Raw genomic sequence first — 12,797 nt, 5'->3', positions numbered from 1 at the left:
CACCACCATGTACCTATTAAAGTGGCTGCGGAGTGTCTGTGGATCGTCTTGACTGTGTTTCTGAGCCTCCAACTCCCTTGGATCCCTGTTGCTACTGGCTGTAGAATCTTCTGAGCAGGCTCAGAAGCTGCCAAGGAAAATGCATGGAGCCCTTTGGAAAGTGAAACTTAGCCACAGTGTGTGTTTACTCATAAGTAGGCAATTGTGCCATAGTCCAATGGAAAGGGCAGGCCGAGAGGAATGCAACACCACAGAATTGTCCTAATCCAATGCACACAGACCCCCCAAAAACACTTGAGAAGGACATCCTTCCCACCAAACAGATAAATGTATTGAACCCTATGGAAAGCAAACCTGAGCGAGACGTTTGCATTTACTCATGAGTAAGCAAATGTTTAATGGTCACTTGGTGCATTTTTTTCCTGTACTTTAAAACCAGTTTGTTCCCATAGCAATTCAATGCTATGTTCAATTCTGTTGGCTCAAGCTGCTATCTTCTCAATGTTTTAATTTATTTGTGTTTGGCAGCATTAGGTTCACTGTAGATGTTCATACAAGTAGCACGCAAATCTTAAATGGCTCCTGTACGTTTAATTATAGTTGACTATATAGTTGGGCTCTTTGGTGTATGTGTGATCTGTTTTGTGCCTGTTTTATTCTTGTGGCTGTGTCTACTGACAGCCACAGGCATAAAACACACATATACTACCTATATGATAGTGATTACACTTGATAAAAATGCTTTATAATTGATTAAAATATTAATTTGCAATAAAAACACATACAGGCATCCCTCGCTCATTTAACAGGTTAGGGACTTGAGCAGTGGCAAAAAGTGGAAACAGTTGAAAAGCAGAACCTGGTCTTTTTTTAGTTTACAAATGTTCCTTCCAATGCTTTTTTAGCTAGCAAATTGCAAATGCCTTTTTATCTTGCAAATTCCTGCTTCGACACAAAGACTTCTGCAAATGGACTCTCATTAAAGCCTTCAGGAATGGGAACAGACCTGGTGCTAAAGTTGGCACGTGCTCTCTTTCTCTCACATACACACACACCAAAACAGTTTGAATCACCATGTCACATGCAAATCAACATGGCGGAGGGCAATTTTAGCTTTTAGAACAGCAGAGAAAGGGGAGCATGTGTTGAATGAATGACTTGAATTGGGTATAATTGAAAAATGTTGAAAGAGTGGATAGTTGAAAAATAAACTGTCAGAAAGCAGGGGATACCTATTACACTGCTTTCAGCCCCCCCCCTTTTTTTAAGGATAATACTGCCATCCATGAAAAAATAAAACTGTTTTAGACTGCCTCTAATTATAGGAGCTGGATTCAATGGACAGCCCAATCCAGCGCAACTTCCCACACAGTGATGCAGCAGTGCCAGCACGGGCTACACTGCATCCTGCATAGGAATTTCGCACACTGGAGGTCTCTGCAGGGTAAGTCCTAGCAGCTACAACAGGACTATTTTAACCCATGCCAGTGAAATTGATGATACAAGTTCAAATGGATCGGTATTGATGGATCAGGCCCAGGAAAGGGGTTAGGATATCAGTGGCAGTGCTACTGCTGAGCCTGTTCCACTTGCACTGGCCTATCCACCCATCCCCCACCCTTGTTGCCACACTCCCCCACCCCATTACACCCCTCCCCCCTGCCATGTTCTCCTCTGCACTGGTAAGCATGAAACTCAGCATCCTTGGTGTGTGCTGCTCCTTGTGCCATCATGGTTAGGCCACCGTGGATCTCAGAACCAGCCCCAGAAACGCCTACGCCATTGCAAAGTACTTTTTGACAGTGTGCGCTATACCAGTGCACATAGAAGGTAGGATCATGCCATTAGATTGCTCTTTTCGAGCAACCATTGTTAGCAATTTCCCAACTACTTTGAAGAGTCAGATATTAGATGTTGGCTTCTGTAAAGCCTTTATTTCTTCTTTCAAGTAATTATATTGTTTTTAAGGAAGACCATTCCATGATTTGGCAGTTTGATTCAAATGTAGCATCATGTCAAAAACCCAAGTTCCACCAGAACCCTGAGGTTTGGAAACTCAATTGTAAAAAGATTTGAATTTTTTCTTTAATATTATTTTTAATTAACACACACAGACATCACACAATACAAAACAATACAAATAATACAAACATATAACGTATATTTAAGAGTTCTGAGTACCATATACCATTACTAATTAAACATACTATACCACCTAATCTACTTACTCATCTACTTCTACCTCTTATTGATTTATCCATTTATTTATATCATGTACGATAAGTTCTTCCTAATGCCCTATACTGTATTTTCTAAATATTCACTTTGTATCAAGCGTAAACTAACTTCAATTGCTCATTAATATTAAAGCAAAGTTATATCTAGTTACCAAGATATGACAAAATCAACAATCTCTTATAATCAATTCTTTACTATTCTAATTACATTTTTAAAAAATAATGACCACATATAGAACAATTCTTCCATCTGCTTCTGACTCTTATAATCATTTATGCATTTCTTATATCATATATAATAAATTCTTCCAAATTCCCTATAATATATTTTCTAAATATTCACTTTCTATCAATCCTAAACTAGTTTCAATTACTCATTAATATTAAATAAAAATAATCTGATTTCCAGGCTGTAATGGAACCAACAATTTCTTATAATATGTTCTTTACCATTCTCCAATCTAGTTACATTTTTTCCTTTTTTTTCTTTGACATAATAGCCGCATATAAAACAATTCTTCCACACATTTACATCTATTTTTAAAATACATTCTAATTCATTTTTACCAATTTCGTATGTTTAAAAAAAAATGTTTGGGCCATTGTTATTAAATGAGTAAATCCTCCAGCTTTCTCTAACCCTCAGGTTTCTTTTTCTTTCTTACTTTCCATTTTTTCTCCTGTAATATCTTTAGTAATTTATCTCTATAACAAAATCTAATAGATCCACACTTTCTTGTATATGATGTGTTCACTTTTCCAGTTAACTGGGATATAACTTTTCTGCCTTTTGTTCTAGCAAATTTTGTATTTTGTGCACCCATGTTACTCTGTCTATCTTGATCTCAATCAGCGCCTCCTCTTCATCCTGTTGATTCCTTTCCATGTCCACTCTTCTGATTTCATCCCTCACCATCATCCTTTCCACTTTCTTACTCTCTTGTTTATCTTCTGCTTGTTTCTTTACATCTTCCAACTGCACCTTGCACACATCCAGTGCTTTTTTTGTAAATAAAAAGGTGCAGGAACTCACAACTTGTTAATCTTTTATTTATTTATTTATTTATTTATTTATAAACCATTTTTTATTGGAGAAATAAAATATTTTTTATGTGCTTCCCCCCTAAAGATGAACTTACTTCTGAGTAGACATGCATAGGATTGGGCTGTCAATCTCCACATCCCCTTCCCCCTAGCTATTTTTTCTACACATGGGGAAAAATACTGTACAGGTGCACTTGTAGCGTGTAGTATGTAGTGTGGCACTACTTTGAGGAGAGGAAGCAGTGAATGGATTCCGAAAAATGGCTTACATGAGTTCCATGTAATAAAATTACTCTAAGCAACTGTGGGAGTAAGAACAAAAAAGGAATTCTTACACGAGAGGGGTCCTTAGGTGCACATAGAAACAGCTACGTTTGCAAACAAGCGATTAAATATGGTTTAATTCAGGTATCAGAATACTCTGTGTCTTTGGGAAGGCACTTGGCATGCAATTGTATGTTCTCTGCTGCCCTGAGCAACTGCTGTGCATTGCTGGAGAGGGGCTGCAAACGCTGGCTGGCGGAGGGCATGCTTGTGGGGGAAGGATGAGGAGGATCTCTGGCAAGGCTGGACAGCATGTTGTACACACGTAGAATCCCTTTTCACCTGCCCTTAGCATGTGAAAATGGGTGCAGATATATATCTCTGCCAGGATTAAGAGCCCCAATCCTAGGTATGTCTGAAGTAAGTCTCATTCTAGTCAATGGAGCTTACTCCCAGGAAAGTGCCTAGGATTGCAGCCTAAGAGCCCAATCCTATGCATGTCTACTCAGAAGTCCACTTTAGTGAATGGGGCTTACTGTGGATAGGATGGCAGTCTCAGGGCCCAATCCTGTGCCTGTCTACTCAGAAGTCAGTCCCATTAGAGGCAGTGGGGCTTCCTCCCAGGAAAGTGTGGAGAGAACTGCAGCCTCAGAGCCCCTCCTGTGCCTGTCTACTCAGAAGTCAGTTCCAGTAGAGGCAGTGGGGCTTCCTCCCAGGAAAGTGTGGAGACTGCAGCCACAGAGCCCTTCCTCTGCCTGTCTACTCAGGCTGCAAGGCTATGACACTTTCCTGGGAGTAAGCCCCATTGAACACAATGGAACTTACTTCTGAGTAGACATGCTTGGGCTCTCAGGCTGCAAGGCTATGAGAGCCTTTCCCAGGAGCAAGCCCCATTGAGCACAATGAGACATACTTCTGAGCAGACACGCCTAGGCTCGTGCTGCAGATTGGCACACGGCTGCACCAGCCAGCTTCCTTCCCCTCCTCCTCCGCCAAGCCAGTACCTGGGCGTTCCGTGGGTGCTGCAGCCCGTCTCCCTGGCTGGTTGGCTGTCCGTCCTCCTCCTCGGCGTTGGCGCGTGTCCCCTGCACCCTCCACTGGCTTGGAAGCTGCACTGGGAAGCAGAGGGCGGGGGGAGGGGAGGCAGGCTGGGCTCAGGCAGGAGCTTGGAGATGGGGGCAGGAGGGGGTCGTTGTGCGGTCAGGCAGGGGCCAGGCACCTGCCCACCCTGAACCCCCCAGCACCCACCCAGTGAATGCCTCTATTTTGCTCCCCCCCTCCTGGAATTCCTCCAGAGGGGAGGGGCCCCTGCAAAAAGGTGCCGGAACTCCGTCCCCCCGCGTTCCATTAGAAAAAAAGCCCTGCACACATCTATCTGTTGGGAGAGAGTCTCCAAACTGGCTTGAATCTGCAAAGACCAACTCAGCTGCCATCGTTCCATTGCAAGTAATCTCTTCATGTTTGTCAGCATTATTTGTATCCAAGCTTCTGAAATGGATGCCAACATTTTTTTTCTTTTTTCTCCTTTTCTTGCAGTTTCTCTCTAGTCCACTAGATGTCCATGTCGTATTATTCTCCTTACTTCCACCATGTCAATATTGCCATGAACCTTGCATTCCATTCCATTCTTATCTCTCTTGCAGATAAGAACACAGTACAGTTAATGAAGAGAGGCAAAATGAAACAAAAACAATCTCACTGTCCCTAATATTCTGGTGCAAAGAAAGCAAGACTCTTCCAGATCTAATGGGAATTATATCCAAAAATAATTCTGAATTTTAATCCATACCCAAGTTGTAGTTATAATCCATCACCGATTTATTCCTCTACAAAGAAAGAGAGAGCACTTCCAACATCCTTAAAAAATCTCTCATTAACGCCTCTAATACATCCAGGGCTTTTAGTCAAATCAGTCAATCAGAGCCAGGGACAATATTAACACCTACTTATCTTAAATTTCCAGCTTAAACGTCATGCTTCACATTTTTTTCCCCTTCATATGGTATCTCAGCATGGAGCCAGCAGCTTGATTGCAGATCACTGCACTTCCCCCATTGCTGTCTCTAACGGCTAGGTTTCTCCTGAGAAGTAAAGCCCCCCCCCCATTGGGCTTTCAGTCTCCCAGGTACCTTGCACCGTGAAAAATCTTGTCTCGCCTAACAAAGATCTTCAGATCCTCTTCAGATCCACAGTTTTTTGGGGGAAACAGACTGTTTTCCAGGAGCCCCTGGAGACATGTCTGCTCACTAGCTCTTGGCTCCTCCTCCTCCAAAAGATTTGAAATTTCAATTTCTAACTTGATTATTCTGAATCTTAAAAAAAATTGTATTTTCCCCAGATAATACAGGTGGGACTTCAGTATCCACTGATTTGACTTACCACTGATACCGAGGTCTATCTTTAAATGCCTTGTAACAAGGAAAAAAGCACCAAAATCCTATTTCCTTCCTTTGTGCTGTTAAATAATTAGAATTTCATTCCATTAGATGCCATTATTCACCCCATCTAGTGGTTGAATGCGGTATAGTGTCTACTCTATACCAATGCATTCTGGGACAACAATAGAGGTGCAAGAAACCTGGAAGCGGGTCTTTAAAGGTATTTTTCCACTGATTTGGTATCCACTGATTTTTTTACCACTGGGGGTTCCAGAACAGAACCCTAGTGGATACCAAGGCATGATCTCTATGTGACTGATAGATTGTCAAGTCAAAATCAAGAAAATCAGAATGCTCTTGAAAGAGCACTGCTGCAAACGTCATTGATCTGGGTTGTTTGTTGCAGTGGCCAATCACATTTTCTGCTGCAGTTGTCCTAGTCAGGAGTAGCTCATTGCAAATGCTCAGAGTTTAAAAAAAAACATTTTAACAAAAAGGCTGGAGAACCCAATGCACTGACTCCAGTTCATTCCACCATTGCATAATGTTAGGATCAGGTTTGGTGTTTTTCACAGCACGTAATTCTTGACGTATTTCTTTGGTCGTAGTTCTCATGAAAATTCTGTGGGGCAAATTGGAGAAAGCAAAAAGTTAGTTTGGTCCCCGCACACCAGGTTGGGAACGACAGTCAGTCTAAAACACCTTGTACTTAACGTCATTCCATGCTCACTGAAGTGAATTCCTAGTACAGGGTGAGTCATAATGGTCTCTGGGATTTTAGTGTAGTGTACTATCACATTGTGACAGAAAGAGATAGGGTAACATAGTTAGTGGTAATTGAAAGAGAAATTGTCAAAGTTTTTTTACAGACCTTACAAATGTTGGATCTGTCCACACTTAGTGATATGGCAAATATCTATCCTGTAATCCAATATGGCCCATATTCACACCGGCATTGCCTGGTTCACCTGAGTGATAGCCAAGGTAATGCATTGTTTCAATTCCATTACATCTTGGGGCAGGGGCATCACAAACACCGTAGCCCCAGAGGAAATTGAGCACAAAAGTGCTGCTGAACCATGATAATGTACTCGGTTTTTACATTTGGAGTATGTGAAAACCAAGATTATCATGGTTTAGCAGCACTTTTGTGCTCACAAACGCAGTAAGTACATGTGATGCCATCTTATGGGAACTCCACCTACCAGCCAAGGAAGCACTGATTCTCCAGTGCGTAGTAAACATGGAGGCTTCCTTTTTCTATCACCATGTGCTGCGCTTCCATATCCCTTACTGTTATAGTGTTATGGCTCGCCAAAATCCCAGAGAACATTATGATCCATCCTTAATAACCCTGCACTGCTAGAACCAGATTTCTTCCTGTGGTGCTCTTCTGCTTGAAACGCATCACTTCTGCAATGTTCTGATTGCTATGATGAGATTGATTGGGGAATGAAAAATAGTGGGCACAGTACACTGGGGGCGCAATCCTAACCCCTTTATGTCAGTGCTTTCCGGCACTGACATAAGGGCAATGCAGCTCTGAGGTAAGGGAGCAAACATTCCCTTACTTTGAGGAGGTCTCCATGAGTGACACCCAATTGCAGGATGCAACACATGTCCCATTGGCTCCGATAAGCCAGTGCTGGAAAGCACTGACATAAGGGGTTAGGATTGCGCCCTGAGATGTTCTACTGTACAAGTCTCTGAAGAGACTGCATGACTCCTATGCAAGATGGAGAACACAGACACAAGTGGTCTTATCTTAGAGTCAAAAGGTCAGCAAGGCTGTTTTTCAATCACTGGAGCAAAGAAACTTTGTTTTTTAAATTGATTTGCCATAGTGTTTTTTTTTAATCCACATGAGTGCTTGGAATGGAACCAATGCGAATAATTAGTCTCAACCTGTATAGAACTTTTAATAAACCTTTTACATCTACACTGAGTCTGTCTTGTCCCTGGTATGGGAAATGCAATGGATTGTTATGTCTCCTCACTCTGCAGGTGCTATTGAGAGAATAATTTTGATAGAGACCCCTGAGGTTCAATATTGTTCTTGGAGAGAAGGGTTCTGTCCAGGGAGCCCCTCTGGCTAGCCAAATCACCTGTACTGGTGTCAGTGGATTCAATCTCCCAAGGCTTTCCCCCAGTAAACTTTGAATTTAACATAAGAACATAAGAACATAAGAACAGCCCCACTGGATCAGGCCATAGGCCCATCTAGTCCAGCTTCCCGTATCTCACAGCGGCCCACCAAATGCCCCAGGGAGCACACCAGATAACAAGAGACCTCATCCTGGTGCCCTCCCCTACATCTGGCATTCTGACTTAACCCATTCCTATAATCAGGAGGTTGCGCATACACATCATGGCTTGTACCCCATAATGGATTTTTCCTCCAGAAACTCGTCCAATCCCCTTTTAAAGGCGTCTAGGCTAGACGCCAGCACCACATCCTGTGGCAAGGAGTTCCACAGACCGACCACGCGCTGAGTAAAGAAATATTTTCTTTTGTCTGTCCTAACCCGCCCAACACTCAATTTGAGTGGATGTCCCCTGGTTCTGGTATTATGTGAGAGTGTAAAGAGCATCTCCCTATCCACTCTGTCCATCCCCTGCATAATTTTGTATGTCTCAATCATGTCCCCCCTCAAGCGTCTCTTTTCTAGGCTGAAGAGGCCCAAACGCCGTAGCCTTTCCTCATAAGGAAGGTGCCCCAGCCCCGTAATCATCTTAGTCGCTCTCTTTTGCACCTTTTCCATTTCCACTATGTCTTTTTTGAGATGCGGCAACCAGAACTGGACACAATACTCCAGGTGTGGCCTTACCATAGATTTGTACAACGGCATTATAATACTAACCGTTTTGTTCTCAATACCCTTCCTAATGATCCCAAGCATAGAATTGGCCTTCTTCACTGCCACCGCACATTGGGTCGACACTTTCATCGACCTGTCCACCACCACCCCAAGATCTCTCTCCTGATATGTCACAGACAGCTCAGAACCCATCAGCCTATATCTAAAGTTTTGATTTTTTGCCCCAATGTGCATGACTTTACACTTACTGACATTGAAACGCATCTGCCATTTTGCTGCCCATTCTGCCAGTCTGGAGAGATCCTTCTGGAGCTCCTCACAATCACTTCTGGTCTTTACCACTCGGAAAAGTTTGGTGTCGTCTGCAAACTTAGCCACTTCACTGCTCAACCCTGTCTCCAGGTCATTTATGAAGAGGTTGAAAAGCACCGGTCCCAGGACAGATCCTTGGGGCACACCGCTTTTCACCTCTCTCCATTGTGAAAATTGCCCATTGACACCCACTCTCTGCTTCCTGGCCTCCAACCAGTTCTCAATCCACGAGAGGACCTGTCCTCTAATTCCCTGACTGTGGAGTTTTTTCAGTAGCCTTTGGTGAGGGACCGTGTCAAACGCCTTCTGAAAGTCCAGATATATAATGTCCATGGGTTCTCCCGCATCCACATGCCTGTTGACCTTTTCAAAGAATTCTATAAGGTTCGTGAGGCAAGACTTACCCTTACAGAAGCCATGCTGACTCTCCCTCAGCAAGGCCTGTTCGTCTATGTGTTTTGAGATCCTATCTTTGATGAGGCATTCCACCATCTTACCCGGTATAGATGTTAGGCTGACCGGCCTATAGTTTCCCGGGTCCCCCCTCTTTCCCTTTTTAAAAATAGGCGTGACATTTGCTATCCTCCAATCTTCTGGCACCATGGCTGTTTTGAGGGACAAGTTGCATACCTTAGTCAAGAGATCTGCAACTTCATTCTTCAATTCCTTAATAACCCTTGGGTGTATGCCATCAGGGCCCGGTGACTTATTGATCTTTAATTTACTGTTTTGAATGCCCACTATGGAGATAAAGCGGGATATAAATTTGTAAATAAATAATATAAAATAAACTACATAGCCCAAAAGGGGAGAGGAGGAAGCAGGAAGGGAGTGAGCATTCTAAGCACTACTGCCTTGGATCAGTGTGTGGTAGCTGGCAGCCCTTCTCTTGACAGGTGTATTTATATTGCTGGGGTGGCAAACTCATCTGCAAGAAATGTCAAGCAATCATTTTTTTGCAGGAAAAATTACTGTGAAACTTGACTATAATCTTCTTAAACAACAAGCTGTAATATTATAGGGAGGAAAAAATCCAGCTTTTACGATAGATTCTGCAACTTGCAGTTGGGATGTTTCAGCCCTTCACACAATATCCTGACTTCTCGCCTCTCCATTTCGAGAAAATTGAGCGTTAGGTTTGTTAGCCTCTGGCTGGTGCTAAGAAGAGAGGCAAGATCTTCACAACAAGCACATGTGAGATTGCAGTTGGAAAGGCTGCAGGAGATAGTCACAAAAAGAAGAGCAACAGGTTTTAGAGTTTATGTTAATATACTATATTCTCCATTTTTTCCATTCACTGGTATTAACAGCTAGGAAGAATAAGTACCTATGGTTGATAGGATCTTCTTAGATCTGAAAAGAGAGACATTAACTCCAGAACAAGCAGCTTGCATGAAAAAGTCATGGTGTGAAGTACTCCAGGATGTTGTGCTTGTCACTTGTTGGGACACTTTTGAAACTATCTCAGTGCAGGGCACTAACTGGGAGCCTGTACTAGCACAGCACGGTGGCTCAATGTTTCTGTCCCAGAAATCACCATGTCCATCCAAAATGGGGCATACAATTGTCAGGGAACAGAGAAATGGTGAGTGGAGATTTTGGTTTGGACAAAATTCTCTAGGCTCGTTTTGAATACAGGCTCTTAACGATGGACCACATTTATGATGGCAGTCCCATAATTACAATTGCCCCCTACTCTATTACATTCTTGTCAATTTCACTCCATTACATTAGATAGATGCTATAAGATGCTATAAGCCACTAGATGGGGCTGAATGTAATGGAATGTACAGTACATTCCATTACATTTAGTGCCTGAATACAGTATAACACTGGTTCTCATAATTTTAGCACCAGGACCCACCTTTTAGAATGAGAATCTGTCAGGGCCCACTGGAAGTGATGCCATGACTGGAAGTGACATCATCAGCCAGGGAAATTTTTAACAATCCTAGGCTGTAATTCTACCCACACTTATCCAGGAGTAAGTCCCATAGACTACCATTGTTAAAAGCATAAACATAGTAGCCTGTTCAAAGTACAGATGTGTAACATTTCCCCAAATGCAGTCACATACCATGGCAGCATCAAGTCTAATATATTAAAAATAAAATATTGAAATGAATGGGGACCCATCTGAACTTGGCTCACGACCCACCTGGTGGGTCCCGACCCACAGTTTGAGAAACACAGCAGTATAGCATTTATAGCCTCTATGTAATGTACTGGAGTGAAATTGACTAGATTGTAATAATGATGGAATCACTTAATGATGGGGATCAGAGAAGGTATCCCTGTTGTTAAATGATGCACTCCTGTACATAAAAGTCTATAGCCCTGTTCAGAAGTTTTTGCAATGCATTCCTGTATGGGTGGGTGGAGCAGGACAACCCACCTCAACACATGACCAGGATATCTACAGCAATAATAGCTGAATGTGAGTATGTGGAGTCATGGGGAGAATTGCTTTGGCCTCCCGGCAATCAGTATCATACCTCAGTTTGCTCAACTTCAGCTCCGGTTTTCTGGGTCCCGTACTGGTGTCAGGTGAGATTATGCCAGTGGCAGCAGAATTTGCTGCTGAGGCAGCTTCATCCAAGAAGACACACCTCAGCCCCATTGTGGTACAAAGGGCCCAGGAGGCAGGAGAGAGGGATAAAATAAATGTAGGGAAATTGGACAGAGAGACGGGAGGAGGAGGAAGCTGACCTCTGCCAGAGCAGTACCAACCATTCTACAAGTGTCCCCTCTCTTGATTACAGGGCCTCAATTTCCTAGACTCCACTGTGGGTATGTTGGGTACCCAACATGGGTGTCCTGGGAGAGGCCTTGGAGCCAAGATGCCTAGCAGGGACACCAACGATGGGGACATCTCACTGGCCAGACCTTGGATTCTGGCCACTGGGAGAGGGTGTGCCTTCTTGGAGAATGGAGGCCAGAAGATGCCAGTCTGTCTGAGGTGCCAACAAAAGGGGAAGAAGAGTTGAGGGGCAACACACCAACACTGATCTCTGGAGACCGAAACCTTGGAGAGAGGCGCCCACCAAGGCCAACTGCCCCCATCTTGTAAACAATACAGCTGTTGTTGCATTGCAGCCCACCTGGTTTGTTTTGTTTGCCCTGAAGTTAGGACCAAGAACCCTTGTGAGTAACCTTCACCTTTACTAGAGCATCCCCATGAGATGCAACAATGACGAGTGATCCTCCCCCTGACTCCTACTCTGAAATATTCATGGAGAACATTTCTCCCCAGGTCCATTTGTTGTTGCAGGCAAATGCTAATCACAAGGAAGGCAGGTCTTTGAGAGTGCATTGGTAGTGGGGCAGGTGCACTCGTGCTCTTCCATCATGCGTACAGAAATGTAGGGGCTGGCTTATGGACAGAGCTTATTTCATCAATGAATTATGGGTTTTAGGAAGAAGGGGTGCAGAAGGAAACGGAATCTATATATCTTTTTTCCAGAAAATAGATATGGAGATCCAAGTGAAGGACTGGCCCGATTCATACTAGTATATGTCTTATTTTTGTATAGGCCAAGCTAAAAGTATAATTAGGAACTTCATGAACTTCAAATACATTTATTAGATTGTGTAACCATGGTTAAGAGTAGGTCACAGGCCGTAAACCTTTGTCTATAGCTAAAAGTTACGGAACCAGGTCTGCACCTGTGCTAACCATCATGTGCAAATGTGTTTAGTTCTGGTTTCGAATTGTGATTAAAAGCTAGTCTTAGGGCACACAT

This window comes from Tiliqua scincoides, chromosome 1 (assembly GCF_035046505.1).
Source record: "Tiliqua scincoides isolate rTilSci1 chromosome 1, rTilSci1.hap2, whole genome shotgun sequence".
NCBI lineage: Eukaryota > Metazoa > Chordata > Lepidosauria > Squamata > Scincidae > Tiliqua > Tiliqua scincoides.
The sequence above is the reverse complement of the archived record's forward strand: the minus strand, read 5'-3'. Positions refer to the sequence as shown.